Here is a 16353-nt window from a genome sequence, read left to right on the forward strand (position 1 = left end):
CCGGGCATAAGAGGAGTGACGATCCCAGGCAGTGGAGGCACTCAGGTAAAAGCCTCCCTGTACATGGACGACGTCGCCGTCTTCTGCTCGGATCCGCTGTCGGTGCGCAGACTGATGCACATCTGCGAACAGTTCGAACTGGCCTCGGGAGCCAAGGTAAATCGTGGGAAGAGCGAGGCCATGTTCTTTGGGAACTGGGCTGACCGATCCTTTGTCCCCTTCACTGTCAGGGCTGACGGCCTGAAGGTGCTGGGGATATGGTTCGGAGGGACCGGGGCATGCGTTAGAAACTGGAAGGAGCGAGTGGCTATGGTGAAGAGGAAACTGGGCATGTGGGAGCGACGCTCCCTCTCCATTGCGGGTAAGAACCTGGTCATCAGGTGTGAGGTACTCTCGCTGTTGCTGTACGTGGCGCAGGTCTGGCCCATTCCAGACTCCTGCGCGACGGCGATCACTCGAGCCATCTTCCGCTTTATCTGGAGGTCGAAAATGGATCGTGTCCGCAGGGACGCGATGTACAAGCCTCTAGATAAAGGGGGAAAAAACGTGCCCAACATCGCCCTCATACTGATGGCCACCTTTGTGTGCGGCTGCATCAAGCGGTGCGTAGACCCTCAGTACGCAAACACCAAGTGTCACTACGTGCTGAGGTTCTACCTGTCCCCGGTGTTGCGAAGGATGGGTCTGGCCACGCTGCCGCGGAACGCTCCAAGTAGTTGGACCGTGCCGTACCACCTGTCCCTGGTGGAAAAATTGATGCAGAAAAACACCTTTGACCACAAGTCCATCAGGCAGTGGTCAGCACGTAACGTCCTAGAGGCCCTGAGGGATAAGGAGAGGGTGGACCCTGTGGGATGGTTCCCCGAGCAGACTGTCAAAGTCATTTGGCAGAATGCCTCATCGCCAGAACTTTCCAACAAGCACCAAGACGTAGCTTGGCTGGTGGTGAGAAAGGCCCTCCCCGTCAGATCCTTCCTACACGCCAGGAAGCTCACCCCCTCTGCACGTTGCCCTCGAGGTGGCTGTGGTGGGGAAGAGACCGTTGTCCACCTCCTTGTGGATTGTGCCTTTGCAAAGAAAGTCTGGAGAGAGATGCAGTGGTTGCTGTCGAGGTTCATCCCGAGCAGTTCTGTGACACAGGACTCTGTGCTCTACGGGCTGTTCCCAGGGACACACACCGAGACAAACATCGACTGCAGCTGGAGGATCATCAACTCGGTGAAAGAGGCGCTTTGGTCTGCCCGAAACTTGTTGGTCTTCCAGCACAAAGAGTTGTCCCCGACCGATTGTTGCGGACTGGCACAATCCAAAGTCCAGGACTACGTGCTGAGGGACGCACTAAAGCTTGGGGCAGCTGCCGCAAAGGCGCAATGGGGAAGGGTCGCTGTCTAAGACCTTTCTACCACAGCGCACCGAGAGACTGGGAACTGTTTAGAGCCCCTCGGGCTGTACAGATCAAAATGAAAGGCTGTAAATGATTGTAATATTGTTTGTACTGATGCACCTGGTGATACATTTTGTAAAAGTTTAACCTGGATTGTACCCTTGTAATGTTGTTTTTGAAATGGTTTGGAATGTGATTGAAGATATTTTATGAATAAAGTATATTTTATCAAAAAAAAAAAAATCTGTTCTTATCAGTTTAATATCTGATACGTCCCTTATCTGGGGACCATATATTAAATTGATTTTTGGAGCAGGGAGATGGAATAGGGGCTTGCTCCGTCCACTCCACGCATCGACCCGGTATTGCAGTATCTCTGGGAACGGTGCACCCTCCCCTTTCCAGGGGATTTTCAATGCTAAAAATAGTTTTCTTACAAACATCTGCTTTCTTTACTTCTCAACATGTACATGTTCCAAAATCCAACTTTCTTTCTCTCTCTCTCTCTCTCTCTCTCTCTCTCTCTCTCTCACTCACTCACCCGCAGCAGCTACACACAAAAAACACGCACTCTCACCCAACACTCGCCGGCAGGGCCGGCAGCAGATCCCTGATGGAAACAGTTAAGGATGCCAAGCTGCACGACGTCTTCAGCAACCCTGCAGACGGAGCGCAGCGTAGATACACCTGGTCGCGGCCAGACAGGTCCATTCGTTCCAGGATAGACTTCCTGTTTGTGTCCCGTGCATTCACAGTCAGATCCACCGAGGTCAAGCCGGTGTTCTTCTCTGACCACTGCCTCCTAATGGCGGACTGCCACTTGGAGGAAGACCTGAGGGTGGGCAGGGGGGCATGGAAGCTAAATGTGCAATTGCTGACCCCAGAGAACATTGAGGAGCTCAAGAGGGATTACAAAGGTTGGAGAACCGTGAAACCCCTCTTTGAGTCCCTGACACACTGGTGGGAAGCGATCAAGGGAAGCATCAAGAGGTTTTTCATCCTCAAAGGCACCCAGAAAGCTAGAAAGGAACAGAGGGAAATGTCCCGACTCCAGAAAAAGATGCAGAATCTGCTGCGGCTGCAGTCGATGGGGGTCGATGTCAAGGAGGAGCTCCAAGAGGTGAAGGGCCAGCAAGCCTCGCACTTTGCCTCGGAGGCCTCCAAGATCATCTTCCGTTCCAGAGTCCGCTCCGTGGAGCAGGATGAGACGTGCTCACGTTTCTTCTTCCAAAAGGTACACAGAGAGCGCTCTGTGATCAGCAGCCTGAAGGAAGAAGACGGCTCAGTAAAGTCATCACGGTCCGACATTCTGAGGATCAGCAAATCCTTTTATGCCGGACTGTATGACGTGAAGCCCACGGACAGCACGGCCTCCCAGTCCTTCCTGTCCTCTATCACGGAGGTCTTAGACCACAGTACGCGAGAGAGCCTGGACAAACCGCTAACTCCTGACGAACTGACTAAGGCCCTCGAGTCCTTCGAGAAGAGTAAAACCCCCGGAAGCGACGGCTTGCCGGCGGAGTTGTATTGGGCTCTGTGGGACTTGATCGGGCCAGACCTGCTAGGAGTGTACGAGAGTATGCTCCTGGCCGGTAGTATGTCAGAATCCATGAGGAAAGGCATCATCACCCTCATCTACAAGCACAAGGGGGAAAGGGAGGAAATTAGAAATTGGCGACCCATTTCACTGTTGAATGCGGACTATAAGATTCTGTCCAAGGTCATCGCCAACCGGGTCAAATCCGCTCTGGAATTGGTGATTCACCCTGACCAGACCTGCTCTGTGCCAGGCAGGAAGATCTCTGACAGCCTGGCGCTGCTCAGGGATACGATTGCCTATGTACAGGACAGGGGTGTGGATACCTGCCTCATCAGCTTGGATCAGGAGAAGGCCTTTGACAGAATATCGCACACCTACATGGGGGATGTGCTCTCCAAAATGGGCTTTGGGGAGGGAATTCGAAATTGGATCCAACTGCTCTACACTAACATCAGTAGCGCAGTCTCAATCAATGGGTGGGAAACAGATAGCTTTCCGATTAAATCTGGAGTCAGGCAGGGCTGTCCTCTCTCGCCTGTCCTTTTCGTGTGTTGCATAGAACCCTTTGCCGAGTCCATCAGGAACGACCCGGGCATAAGAGGAGTGACGATCCCAGGCAGTGGAGGCACTCAGGTAAAAGCCTCCCTGTACATGGACGACGTCGCCGTCTTCTGCTCGGATCCGCTGTCGGTGCGCAGACTGATGCACATCTGCGACCAGTTCGAACTGGCCTCGGGAGCCCAGGTAAATCGTGGGAAGAGCGAGGCCATGTTCTTTGGGAACTGGGCTGACCGATCCTTTGTCCCCTTCACTGTCAGGGCTGACGGCCTGAAGGTGCTGGGGATATGGTTCGGAGGGACCGGGGCATGCGTTAGAAACTGGAAGGAGCGAGTGGCTATGGTGAAGAGGAAACTGGGCATGTGGGATCGACGCTCCCTCTCCGTTGCGGGTAAGAACCTGGTCATCAGGTGTGAGGTACTCTCGCTGTTGCTGTACGTGGCGCAGGTCTGGCCCATTCCAGACTCCTGCGCGACGGCGATAACTCGAGCCATCTTCCGCTTTATCTGGAGGTCGAAAATGGATCGGGTCCGCAGGGACGCGATGTACAAGCCTCTAGATAAAGGGGGAAAAAACGTGCCCAACATCGCCCTCATACTGATGGCCACCTTTGTGTGCGGCTGCATCAAGCGGTGCGTAGACCCTCAGTACGCAAACACCAAGTGTCACTACGTGCTGAGGTTCTACCTGTCCCCGGTGTTGCGAAGGATGGGTCTGGCCACGCTGCCGCGGAACGCTCCAAGTAGTTGGACCGTGCCGTACCACCTGTCCCTGGTGGAAAAATTGATGCAGAAAAACACCTTTGACCACAAGTCCATCAGGCAGTGGTCAGCACGTAACGTCCTAGAGGCCCTGAGGGATAAGGAGAGGGTGGACCCTGTGGGATGGTTCCCCGAGCAGACTGTCAAAGTCATTTGGCAGAATGCCTCATCGCCAGAACTTTCCAACAAGCACCAAGACGTAGCTTGGCTGGTGGTGAGAAAGGCCCTCCCCGTCAGATCCTTCCTACACGCCAGGAAGCTCACCCCCTCTGCACGTTGCCCTCGAGGTGGCTGTGGTGGGGAAGAGACCGTTGTCCACCTCCTTGTGGATTGTGCCTTTGCAAAGAAAGTCTGGAGAGAGATGCAGTGGTTGCTGTCGAGGTTCATCCCGAGCAGTTCTGTGACACAGGACTCTGTGCTCTACGGGCTGTTCCCAGGGACACACACCGAGACAAACATCAACTGCAGCTGGAGGATCATCAACTCGGTGAACGAGGCGCTTTGGTCTGCCCGAAACTTGTTGGTCTTCCAGCACAAAGAGTTGTCCCCGACCGATTGTTGCGGACTGGCACAATCCAAAGTCCAGGACTACGTGCTGAGGGACGCACTAAAGCTTGGGGCAGCTGCCGCAAAGGCGCAATGGGGAAGGGTCGCTGTCTAAGACCTTTCTACCACAGCGCACCGAGAGACTGGGAACTGTTTAGAGCCCCTCGGGCTGTACAGATCAAAATGAAAGGCTGTAAATGATTGTAATATTGTTTGTACTGATGCACCTGGTGATACATTTTGTAAAAGTTTAACCTGGATTGTACCCTTGTAATGTTGTTTTTGAAATGGTTTGGAATGTGATTGAAGATATTTTATGAATAAAGTATATTTTTACAAAAAAAAAAAAAAAAATCTGTTCTTATCAGTTTAATATCTGATACGTCCCTTATCTGGGGACCATATATTAAATTGATTTTTGGAGCAGGGAGATGGAATAGGGGCTTGCTCCGTCCACTCCACGCATCGACCCGGTATTGCAGTATCTCTGGGAACGGTGCACCCTCCCCTTTCCAGGGGATTTTCAATGCTAAAAATAGTTTTCTTACAAACATCTGCTTTCTTTACTTTTCAACATGTACATGTTCCAAAATCCAACTTTCTTTCTTTCTCTCTCTCTCTCTCTCTCTCTCTCTCACTCACTCACCCGCAGCAGCTACACACAAAAAACACGCACTCTCACCCAACACTCGCCGGCAGGGCCGGCAGCAGATTGGACGCTACGTCCAGATCCCTGATGGAAACAGTTAAGGATGCCAAGCTGCACGACGTCTTCAGCAACCCTGCAGACGGAGCGCAGCGTAGATACACCTGGTCGCGGCCAGACGGGTCCATTCGTTCCAGGATAGACTTCCTGTTTGTGTCCCGTGCATTCACAGTCAGATCCACCGAGGTCAAGCCGGTGTTCTTCTCTGACCACTGCCTCCTACTGGCGGACTGCCACTTGGAGGAAGACCTGAGGGTGGGCAGGGGGGCATGGAAGCTAAATGTGCAACTGCTGACCCCAGAGAACATTGAGGAGCTCAAGAGGGATTACAAAGGTTGGAGAACCGTGAAACCCCTCTTTGAGTCCCTGACACACTGGTGGGAAGCGATCAAGGGAAGCATCAAGAGGTTTTTCATCCTCAAAGGCACCCAGAAAGCTAGAAAGGAACAGAGGGAAATGTCCCGACTCAGAAAAAGATGCAGAATCTGCTGCGGCTGCAGTCGATGGGGGTCGATGTCAAGGAGGAGCTCCAAGAGGTGAAGGGCCAGCAAGCCTCGCACTTTGCCTCGGAGGCCTCCAAGATCATCTTCCGTTCCAGAGTCCGCTCCGTGGAGCAGGATGAGACGTGCTCACGTTTCTTCTTCCAAAAGGTACACAGAGAGCGCTCTGTGATCAGCAGCCTGAAGGAAGAAGACGGCTCAGTAAAGTCATCACGGTCCGACATTCTGAGGATCAGCAAATCCTTTTATGCCGGACTGTATGACGTGAAGCCCACGGACAGCACGGCCTCCCAGTCCTTCCTGTCCTCTATCACGGAGGTCTTAGACCACAGTACGCGAGAGAGCCTGGACAAACCGCTAACTCCTGACGAACTGACTAAGGCCCTCGAGTCCTTCGAGAAGAGTAAAACCCCCGGAAGCGACGGCTTGCCGGCGGAGTTGTATTGGGCTCTGTGGGACTTGATCGGGCCAGACCTGCTAGGAGTGTACGAGAGTATGCTCCTGGCCGGTAGTATGTCAGAATCCATGAGGAAAGGCATCATCACCCTCATCTACAAGCACAAGGGGGAAAGGGAGGAAATTAGAAATTGGCGACCCATTTCACTGTTGAATGCGGACTATAAGATTCTGTCCAAGGTCATCGCCAACCGGGTCAAATCCGCTCTGGAATTGGTGATTCACCCTGACCAGACCTGCTCTGTGCCAGGCAGGAAGATCTCTGACAGCCTGGCGCTGCTCAGGGATACGATTGCCTATGTACAGGACAGGGGTGTGGATACCTGCCTCATCAGCTTGGATCAGGAGAAGGCCTTTGACAGAATATCGCACACCTACATGGGGGATGTGCTCTCCAAAATGGGCTTTGGGGAGGGAATTCGATATTGGATCCAACTGCTCTACATTAACATCAGTAGCGCAGTGTCAATCATTGGGTGGGAAACAGATAGCTTTCCGATTAAATCTGGAGTCAGGCAGGGCTGTCCTCTCTCGCCTGTCCTTTTCGTGTGTTGCATAGAACCCTTTGCCGAGTCCATCAGGAAGGATCCGGGCATAAGAGGAGTGACGATCCCAGGCAGTGGAGGCACTCAGGTAAATGCCTCCCTGTACATGGACAACGTCGCCGTCTTCTGCTCGGATCTGCTGTCGGTGCGCAGACTGATGCACATCTGCGACCAGTTCGAACTGGCCTCGGGAGCCCAGGTAAATCGTGGGAAGAGCGAGGCCATGTTCTTTGGGAACTGGGCTGACCGATCCTTTGTCCCCTTCACTGTCAGGGCTGACGGCCTGAGGGTGCTGGGGATATGGTTCGGAGGGACCGGGGCATGCGTTAGAAACTGGAAGGAGCGAGTGGCTATGGTGAAGAGGAAACTGGGCATGTGGGAGCGACGCTCCCTCTCCATTGCGGGTAAGAACCTGGTCATCAGGTGTGAGGTACTCTCGCTGTTGCTGTACGTGGCGCAGGTCTGGCCCATTCCAGACTCCTGCGCGACGGCGATCACTCGAGCCATCTTCCGCTTTATCTGGAGGTCGAAAATGGATCGTGTCCGCAGGGACGCGATGTACAAGCCTCTAGATAAAGGGGGAAAAAACGTGCCCAACATCGCCCTCATCCTGATGGCCACCTTTGTGTGCGGCTGCATCAAGCGGTGCGTAGACCCTCAGTACGCAAACACCAAGTGTCACTACGTGCTGAGGTTCTACCTGTCCCCGGTGTTGCGAAGGATGGGTCTGGCCACGCTGCCGCGGAACGCTCCAAGTAGTTGGACCGCGCCGTACCACCTGTCCCTGGTGGAAAAATTGATGCAGAAAAACACCTTTGACCACAAGTCCATCAGGCAGTGGTCAGCACGTAACGTCCTAGAGGCCCTGAGGGATAAGGAGAGGGTGGACCCTGTGGGATGGTTCCCCGAGCAGACTGTCAAAGTCATTTAGCAGAATGCCTCATCGCCAGAACTTTCCAACAAGCACCAAGACGTAGCTTGGCTGGTGGTGAGAAAGGCCCTCCCCGTCAGATCCTTCCTACACGCCAGGAAGCTCACCTCCTCTGCACGTTGCCCTCGAGGTGGCTGTGGTGGGGAAGAGACCGTTGTTCACCTCCTTGTGGATTGTGCCTTTGCAAAGAAAGTCTGGAGAGAGATGCAGTGGTTGCTGTCGAGGTTCATCCCGAGCAGCTCTGTGAGACAGGACTGTGTGCTCTACGGGCTGTTCCCAGGGACACACACCGAGACAAACATCAACTGCAGCTGGAGGATCATCAACTCAGTGAAAGAGGCGCTTTGGTCTGCCCGAAACTTGTTGGTCTTCCAGCACAAAGAGTTGTCCCCGACCGATTGTTGCGGACTGGCACAATCCAAAGTCCAGGACTACGTGCTGAGGGACGCACTAAAGCTTGGGGCAGCTGCCGCAAAGGCGCAATGGGGAAGGGTCGCTGTCTACGACCTTTCTACCACAGCGCACCGAGAGACTGGGAACTGTTTAGAGCCCCTCGGGCTGTACAGATCAAAATGAAAGGCTGTAAATGATTGTAATATTGTTTGTACTGATGCACCTGGTGATACATTTTGTAAAAGTTTAACCTGGATTGTACCCTTGTAATGTTGTTTTTGAAATGGTTTTGAATGTGATTGAAGATAATTTATGAATAAAGTATATTTTTACAAAAAAAAAAAATCTGTTCTTATCAGTTTAATATCTGATACGTCCCTTATCTGGGGACCATATATTAAATTGATTTTTGGAGCAGGGAGATGGAATAGGGGCTTGCTCCGTCCACTCCACGCATCGACCCGGTATTGCAGTATCTCTGGGAACGGTGCACCCTCCCCTTTCCAGGGGATTTTCAATGCTAAAAATAGTTTTCTTACAAACATCTGCTTTCTTTACTTCTCAACATGTACATGTTCCAAAATCCAACTTTCTTTCTTTCTCTCTCTCTCTCTCTCTCTCTCTCACTCACTCACCCGCAGCAGCTACACACAAAAAACACGCACTCTCACCCAACACTCGCCGGCAGGGCCGGCAGCAGATCCCTGATGGAAACAGTTAAGGATGCCAAGCTGCACGACGTCTTCAGCAACCCTGCAGACGGAGCGCAGCGTAGATACACCTGGTCGCGGCCAGACGGGTCCATTCGTTCCAGGATAGACTTCCTGTTTGTGTCCCGTGCATTCACAGTCAGATCCACCGAGGTCAAGCCGGTGTTCTTCTCTGACCACTGCCTCCTACTGGCGGACTGCCACTTGGAGAAGGACCTGAGGGTGGGCAGGGGGGCATGGAAGCTAAATGTGCAACTGCTGACCCCAGAGAACATTGAGGAGCTCAAGAGGGATTACAAAGGTTGGAGAACCGTGAAACCCCTCTTTGAGTCCCTGACACACTGGTGGGAAGCGATCAAGGGAAACATCAAGAGGTTTTTCATCCTCAAAGGCACCCAGAAAGCTAGAAAGGAACAGAGGGAAATGTCCCGACTCCAGATAAAGATGCAGAATCTGCTGCGGCTGCAGTCGATGGGGGTCGATGTCAAGGAGGAGCTCCAAGAGGTGAAGGGCCAGCAAGCCTCGCACTTTGCCTCGGAGGCCTCCAAGATCATCTTCCGTTCCAGAGTCCGCTCCGTGGAGCAGGATGAGACGTGCTCACGTTTCTTCTTCCAAAAGGTACACAGAGAGCGCTCTGTGATCAGCAGCCTGAAGGAAGAAGACGGCTCAGTAAAGTCATCACGGTCCGACATTCTGAGGATCAGCAAATCCTTTTATGCCGGATTGTATGACGTGAAGCCCACGGACAGCACGGCCTCCCAGTCCTTCCTGTCCTCTATCACGGAGGTCTTAGACCACAGTACGCGGGAGAGCCTGGACAAACCGCTAACTCCTGACGAACTGACTAAGGCCCTCGAGTCCTTCGAGAAGAGTAAAACCCCCGGAAGCGACGGCTTGCCGGCGGAGTTGTATTGGGCTCTGTGGGACTTGATCGGGCCAGACCTGCTAGGAGTGTACGAGAGTATGCTCCTGGCCGGTAGTATGTCAGAATCCATGAGGAAAGGCATCATCACCCTCATCTACAAGCACAAGGGGGAAAGGGAGGAAATTAGAAATTGGCGACCCATTTCACTGTTGAATGTGGACTATAAGATTCTGTCCAAGGTCATCGCCAATCGGGTCAAATCCGCTCTGGAATTGGTGATTCACCCTGACCAGACCTGCTCTGTGCCAGGCAGGAAGATCTCTGACAGCCTGGCGCTGCTCAGGGATACGATTGCCTATGTACAGGACAGGGGTGTGGATACCTGCCTCATCAGCTTGGATCAGGAGAAGGCCTTTGACAGAATATCGCACACCTACATGGGGGATGTGCTCTCCAAAATGGGGTTTGGGGAGGGAATTCGAAATTGGATCCAACTGCTCTACACTAACATCAGTAGCGCAGTCTCAATCAATGGGTGGGAAACAGATAGCTTCCCGATTAAATCTGGAGTCAGGCAGGGCTGTCCTCTCTCGCCTGTCCTTTTCGTGTGTTGCATAGAACCCTTTGCCGAGTCCATCAGGAAGGATCCGGGCATAAGAGGAGTGACGATCCCAGGCAGTGGAGGCACTCAGGTAAAAGCCTCCCTGTACATGGACGACGTCGCCGTCTTCTGCTCGGATCCGCTGTCGGTGCGCAGACTGATGCACATCTGCGACCAGTTCGAACTGGCCTCGGGAGCCAAGGTAAATCGTGGGAAGAGCGAGGCCATGTTCTTTGGGAACTGGGCTGACCGATCCTTTGTCCCCTTCACTGTCAGGGCTGACGGCCTGAAGGTGCTGGGGATATGGTTCGGAGGGACCGGGGCATGCGTTAGAAACTGGAAGGAGCGAGTGGCTATGGTGAAGAGGAAACTGGGCATGTGGGATCGACGCTCCCTCTCCGTTGCGGGTAAGAACCTGGTCATCAGGTGTGAGGTACTCTCGCTGTTGCTGTACGTGGCGCAGGTCTGGCCCATTCCAGACTCCTGCGCGACGGCGATAACTCGAGCCATCTTCCGCTTTATCTGGAGGTCGAAAATGGATCGTGTCCGCAGGGACGCGATGTACAAGCCTCTAGATAAAGGGGGAAAAAACGTGCCCAACATCGCCCTCATACTGATGGCCACCTTTGTGTGCGGCTGCATCAAGCGGTGCGTAGACCCTCAGTACGCAAACACCAAGTGTCACTACGTGCTGAGGTTCTACCTGTCCCCGGTGTTGCGAAGGATGGGTCTGGCCACGCTGCCGCGGAACGCTCCAAGTAGTTGGACCGCGCCGTACCACCTGTCCCTGGTGGAAAAATTGATGCAGAAAAACACCTTTGACCACAAGTCCATCAGGCAGTGGTCAGCACGTAACGTCCTAGAGGCCCTGAGGGATAAGGAGAGGGTGGACCCTGTGGGATGGTTCCCCGAGCAGACTGTCAAAGTCATTTGGCAGAATGCCTCATCGCCAGAACTTTCCAACAAGCACCAAGACGTAGCTTGGCTGGTGGTGAGAAAGGCCCTCCCCGTCAGATCCTTCCTACACGCCAGGAGTCTCACCCCCTCTGCACGTTGCCCTCGAGGTGGCTGTGGTGGGGAAGAGACCGTTGTCCACCTCCTTGTGGATTGTGCCTTTGCAAAGAAAGTCTGGAGAGAGATGCAGTGGTTGCTGTCGAGGTTCATCCCGAGCAGTTCTGTGACACAGGACTCTGTGCTCTACGGGCTGTTCCCAGGGACACACACCGAGACAAACATCGACTGCAGCTGGAGGATCATCAACTCGGTGAAAGAGGCGCTTTGGTCTGCCCGAAACTTGTTGGTCTTCCAGCACAAAGAGTTGTCCCCGACCGATTGTTGCGGACTGGCACAATCCAAAGTCCAGGACTACGTGCTGAGGGACGCACTAAAGCTTGGGGCAGCTGCCGCAAAGGCGCAATGGGGAAGGGTCGCTGTCTAAGACCTTTCTACCACAGCGCACCGAGAGACTGGGAACTGTTTAGAGCCCCTCGGGCTGTACAGATCAAAATGAAAGGCTGTAAATGACTGTAATATTGTTTGTACTGATGCACCTGGTGATACATTTTGTAAAAGTTTAACCTGGATTGTACCCTTGTAATGTTGTTTTTGAAATGGTTTGGAATGTGATTGAAGATATTTTATGAATAAAGTATATTTTTACAAAAAAAAAAACAACCTGTTCTTATCAGTTTAATATCTGATACGTCCCTTATCTGGGGACCATATATTAAATTGATTTTTGGAGCAGGGAGATGGAATAGGGGCTTGCTCCGTCCACTCCACGCATCGACCCGGTATTGCAGTATCTCTGGGAACGGTGCACCCTCCCCTTTCCAGGGGATTTTCAATGCTAAAAATAGTTTTCTTACAAACATCTGCTTTCTTTACTTCTCAACATGTACATGTTCCAATATCCAACTTTCTTTCTTTCTCTCTCTCTCTCTCTCTCTCTCTCTCTCTCTCACTCACTCACCCGCAGCAGCTACACACAAAAAACACGCACTCTCACCCAACACTCGCCGGCAGGGCCGGCAGCAGATTGGACGCTACGTCCAGATCCCTGATGGAAACAGTTAAGGATGCCAAGCTGCACGACGTCTTCAGCAACCCTGCAGACGGAGCGCAGCGTAGATACACCTGGTCGCGGCCAGACGGGTCCATTCGTTCCAGGATAGACTTCCTGTTTGTGTCCCGTGCATTCACAGTCAGATCCACCGAGGTCAAGCCGGTGTTCTTCTCTGACCACTGCCTCCTACTGGCGGACTGCCACTTGGAGAAGGACCTGAGGGTGGGCAGGGGGGCATGGAAGCTAAATGTGCAACTGCTGACCCCAGAGAACATTGAGGAGCTCAAGAGGGATTACAAAGGTTGGAGAACCGTGAAACCCCTCTTTGAGTCCCTGACACACTGGTGGGAAGCGATCAAGGGAAACATCAAGAGGTTTTTCATCCTCAAAGGCACCCAGAAAGCTAGAAAGGAACAGAGGGAAATGTCCCGACTCCAGATAAAGATGCAGAATCTGCTGCGGCTGCAGTCGATGGGGGTCGATGTCAAGGAGGAGCTCCAAGAGGTGAAGGGCCAGCAAGCCTCGCACTTTGCCTCGGAGGCCTCCAAGATCATCTTCCGTTCCAGAGTCCGCTCCGTGGAGCAGGATGAGACGTGCTCACGTTTCTTCTTCCAAAAGGTACACAGAGAGCGCTCTGTGATCAGCAGCCTGAAGGAAGAAGACGGCTCAGTAAAGTCATCACGGTCCGACATTCTGAGGATCAGCAAATCCTTTTATGCCGGATTGTATGACGTGAAGCCCACGGACAGCACGGCCTCCCAGTCCTTCCTGTCCTCTATCACGGAGGTCTTAGACCACAGTACGCGGGAGAGCCTGGACAAACCGCTAACTCCTGACGAACTGACTAAGGCCCTCGAGTCCTTCGAGAAGAGTAAAACCCCCGGAAGCGACGGCTTGCCGGCGGAGTTGTATTGGGCTCTGTGGGACTTGATCGGGCCAGACCTGCTAGGAGTGTACGAGAGTATGCTCCTGGCCGGTAGTATGTCAGAATCCATGAGGAAAGGCATCATCACCCTCATCTACAAGCACAAGGGGGAAAGGGAGGAAATTAGAAATTGGCGACCCATTTCACTGTTGAATGTGGACTATAAGATTCTGTCCAAGGTCATCGCCAACCGGGTCAAATCCGCTCTGGAATTGGTGATTCACCCTGACCAGACCTGCTCTGTGCCAGGCAGGAAGATCTCTGACAGCCTGGCGCTGCTCAGGGATACGATTGCCTATGTACAGGACAGGGGTGTGGATACCTGCCTCATCAGCTTGGATCAGGAGAAGGCCTTTGACAGAATATCGCACACCTACATGGGGGATGTGCTCTCCAAAATGGGCTTTGGGGAGGGAATTCGAAATTGGATCCAACTGCTCTACACTAACATCAGTAGCGCAGTCTCAATCAATGGGTGGGAAACAGATAGCTTTCCGATTAAATCTGGAGTCAGGCAGGGCTGTCCTCTCTCGCCTGTCCTTTTCGTGTGTTGCATAGAACCCTTTGCCGAGTCCATCAGGAACGACCCGGGCATAAGAGGAGTGACGATCCCAGGCAGTGGAGGCACTCAGGTAAAAGCCTCCCTGTACATGGACGACGTCGCCGTCTTCTGCTCGGATCCGCTGTCGGTGCGCAGACTGATGCACATCTGCGACCAGTTCGAACTGGCCTCGGGAGCCAAGGTAAATCGTGGGAAGAGCGAGGCCATGTTCTTTGGGAACTGGGCTGACCGATCCTTTGTCCCCTTCACTGTCAGGGCTGACGGCCTGAAGGTGCTGGGGATATGGTTCGGAGGGACCGGGGCATGCGTTAGAAACTGGAAGGAGCGAGTGGCTATGGTGAAGAGGAAACTGGGCATGTGGGATCGACGCTCCCTCTCCGTTGCGGGTAAGAACCTGGTCATCAGGTGTGAGGTACTCTCGCTGTTGCTGTACGTGGCGCAGGTCTGGCCCATTCCAGACTCCTGCGCGACGGCGATAACTCGAGCCATCTTCCGCTTTATCTGGAGGTCGAAAATGGATCGTGTCCGCAGGGACGCGATGTACAAGCCTCTAGATAAAGGGGGAAAAAACGTGCCCAACATCGCCCTCATACTGATGGCCACCTTTGTGTGCGGCTGCATCAAGCGGTGCGTAGACCCTCAGTACGCAAACACCAAGTGTCACTACGTGCTGAGGTTCTACCTGTCCCCGGTGTTGCGAAGGATGGGTCTGGCCACGCTGCCGCGGAACGCTCCAAGTAGTTGGACCGCGCCGTACCACCTGTCCCTGGTGGAAAAATTGATGCAGAAAAACACCTTTGACCACAAGTCCATCAGGCAGTGGTCAGCACGTAACGTCCTAGAGGCCCTGAGGGATAAGGAGAGGGTGGACCCTGTGGGATGGTTCCCCGAGCAGACTGTCAAAGTCATTTGGCAGAATGCCTCATCGCCAGAACTTTCCAACAAGCACCAAGACGTAGCTTGGCTGGTGGTGAGAAAGGCCCTCCCCGTCAGATCCTTCCTACACGCCAGGAAGCTCACCCCCTCTGCACGTTGCCCTCGAGGTGGCTGTGGTGGGGAAGAGACCGTTGTCCACCTCCTTGTGGATTGTGCCTTTGCAAAGAAAGTCTGGAGAGAGATGCAGTGGTTGCTGTCGAGGTTCATCCCGAGCAGTTCTGTGACACAGGACTCTGTGCTCTACGGGCTGTTCCCAGGGACACACACCGAGACAAACATCAACTGCAGCTGGAGGATCATCAACTCGGTGAACGAGGCGCTTTGGTCTGCCCGAAACTTGTTGGTCTTCCAGCACAAAGAGTTGTCCCCGACCGATTGTTGCGGACTGGCACAATCCAAAGTCCAGGACTACGTGCTGAGGGACGCACTAAAGCTTGGGGCAGCTGCCGCAAAGGCGCAATGGGGAAGGGTCGCTGTCTAAGACCTTTCTACCACAGCGCACCGAGAGACTGGGAACTGTTTAGAGCCCCTCGGGCTGTACAGATCAAAATGAAAGGCTGTAAATGATTGTAATATTGTTTGTACTGATGCACCTGGTGATACATTTTGTAAAAGTTTAACCTGGATTGTACCCTTGTAATGTTGTTTTTGAAATGGTTTGGAATGTGATTGAAGATATTTTATGAATAAAGTATATTTTTACAAAAAAAAAAAAAAAAATCTGTTCTTATCAGTTTAATATCTGATACGTCCCTTATCTGGGGACCATATATTAAATTGATTTTTGGAGCAGGGAGATGGAATAGGGGCTTGCTCCGTCCACTCCACGCATCGACCCGGTATTGCAGTATCTCTGGGAACGGTGCACCCTCCCCTTTCCAGGGGATTTTCAATGCTAAAAATAGTTTTCTTACAAACATCTGCTTTCTTTACTTTTCAACATGTACATGTTCCAAAATCCAACTTTCTTTCTTTCTCTCTCTCTCTCTCTCTCTCTCTCTCACTCACTCACCCGCAGCAGCTACACACAAAAAACACGCACTCTCACCCAACACTCGCCGGCAGGGCCGGCAGCAGATTGGACGCTACGTCCAGATCCCTGATGGAAACAGTTAAGGATGCCAAGCTGCACGACGTCTTCAGCAACCCTGCAGACGGAGCGCAGCGTAGATACACCTGGTCGCGGCCAGACGGGTCCATTCGTTCCAGGATAGACTTCCTGTTTGTGTCCCGTGCATTCACAGTCAGATCCACCGAGGTCAAGCCGGTGTTCTTCTCTGACCACTGCCTCCTACTGGCGGACTGCCACTTGGAGGAAGACCTGAGGGTGGGCAGGGGGGCATGGAAGCTAAATGTGCAACTGCTGACC

General features: G+C 53.0%; 5 pseudogenes; all 5 read left to right on the forward strand.

The window, feature by feature from the left end:
• Positions 1–1604: 1604 nt before the first annotated feature.
• On the forward strand, positions 1605–1780 carry LOC144674937 (U2 spliceosomal RNA; annotated as a pseudogene).
• A 3336-nt stretch (positions 1781–5116) lies between these two features.
• Positions 5117–5296, forward strand: LOC144674932 (U2 spliceosomal RNA; annotated as a pseudogene).
• A 3347-nt stretch (positions 5297–8643) lies between these two features.
• Positions 8644–8818, forward strand: LOC144674942 (U2 spliceosomal RNA; annotated as a pseudogene).
• Positions 8819–12146: 3328 nt separating this feature from the next.
• On the forward strand, positions 12147–12323 carry LOC144674947 (U2 spliceosomal RNA; annotated as a pseudogene).
• Positions 12324–15677: 3354 nt separating this feature from the next.
• LOC144674933 (U2 spliceosomal RNA) lies at positions 15678–15857 on the forward strand (annotated as a pseudogene).
• Positions 15858–16353: the final 496 nt, after the last annotated feature.

The sequence above is a fragment of the Cetorhinus maximus genome, unplaced genomic scaffold, assembly GCF_964194155.1.
Source record: "Cetorhinus maximus unplaced genomic scaffold, sCetMax3.hap1.1 HAP1_SCAFFOLD_864, whole genome shotgun sequence".
In the NCBI taxonomy this organism is placed as follows: Eukaryota; Metazoa; Chordata; class Chondrichthyes; order Lamniformes; family Cetorhinidae; genus Cetorhinus; species Cetorhinus maximus.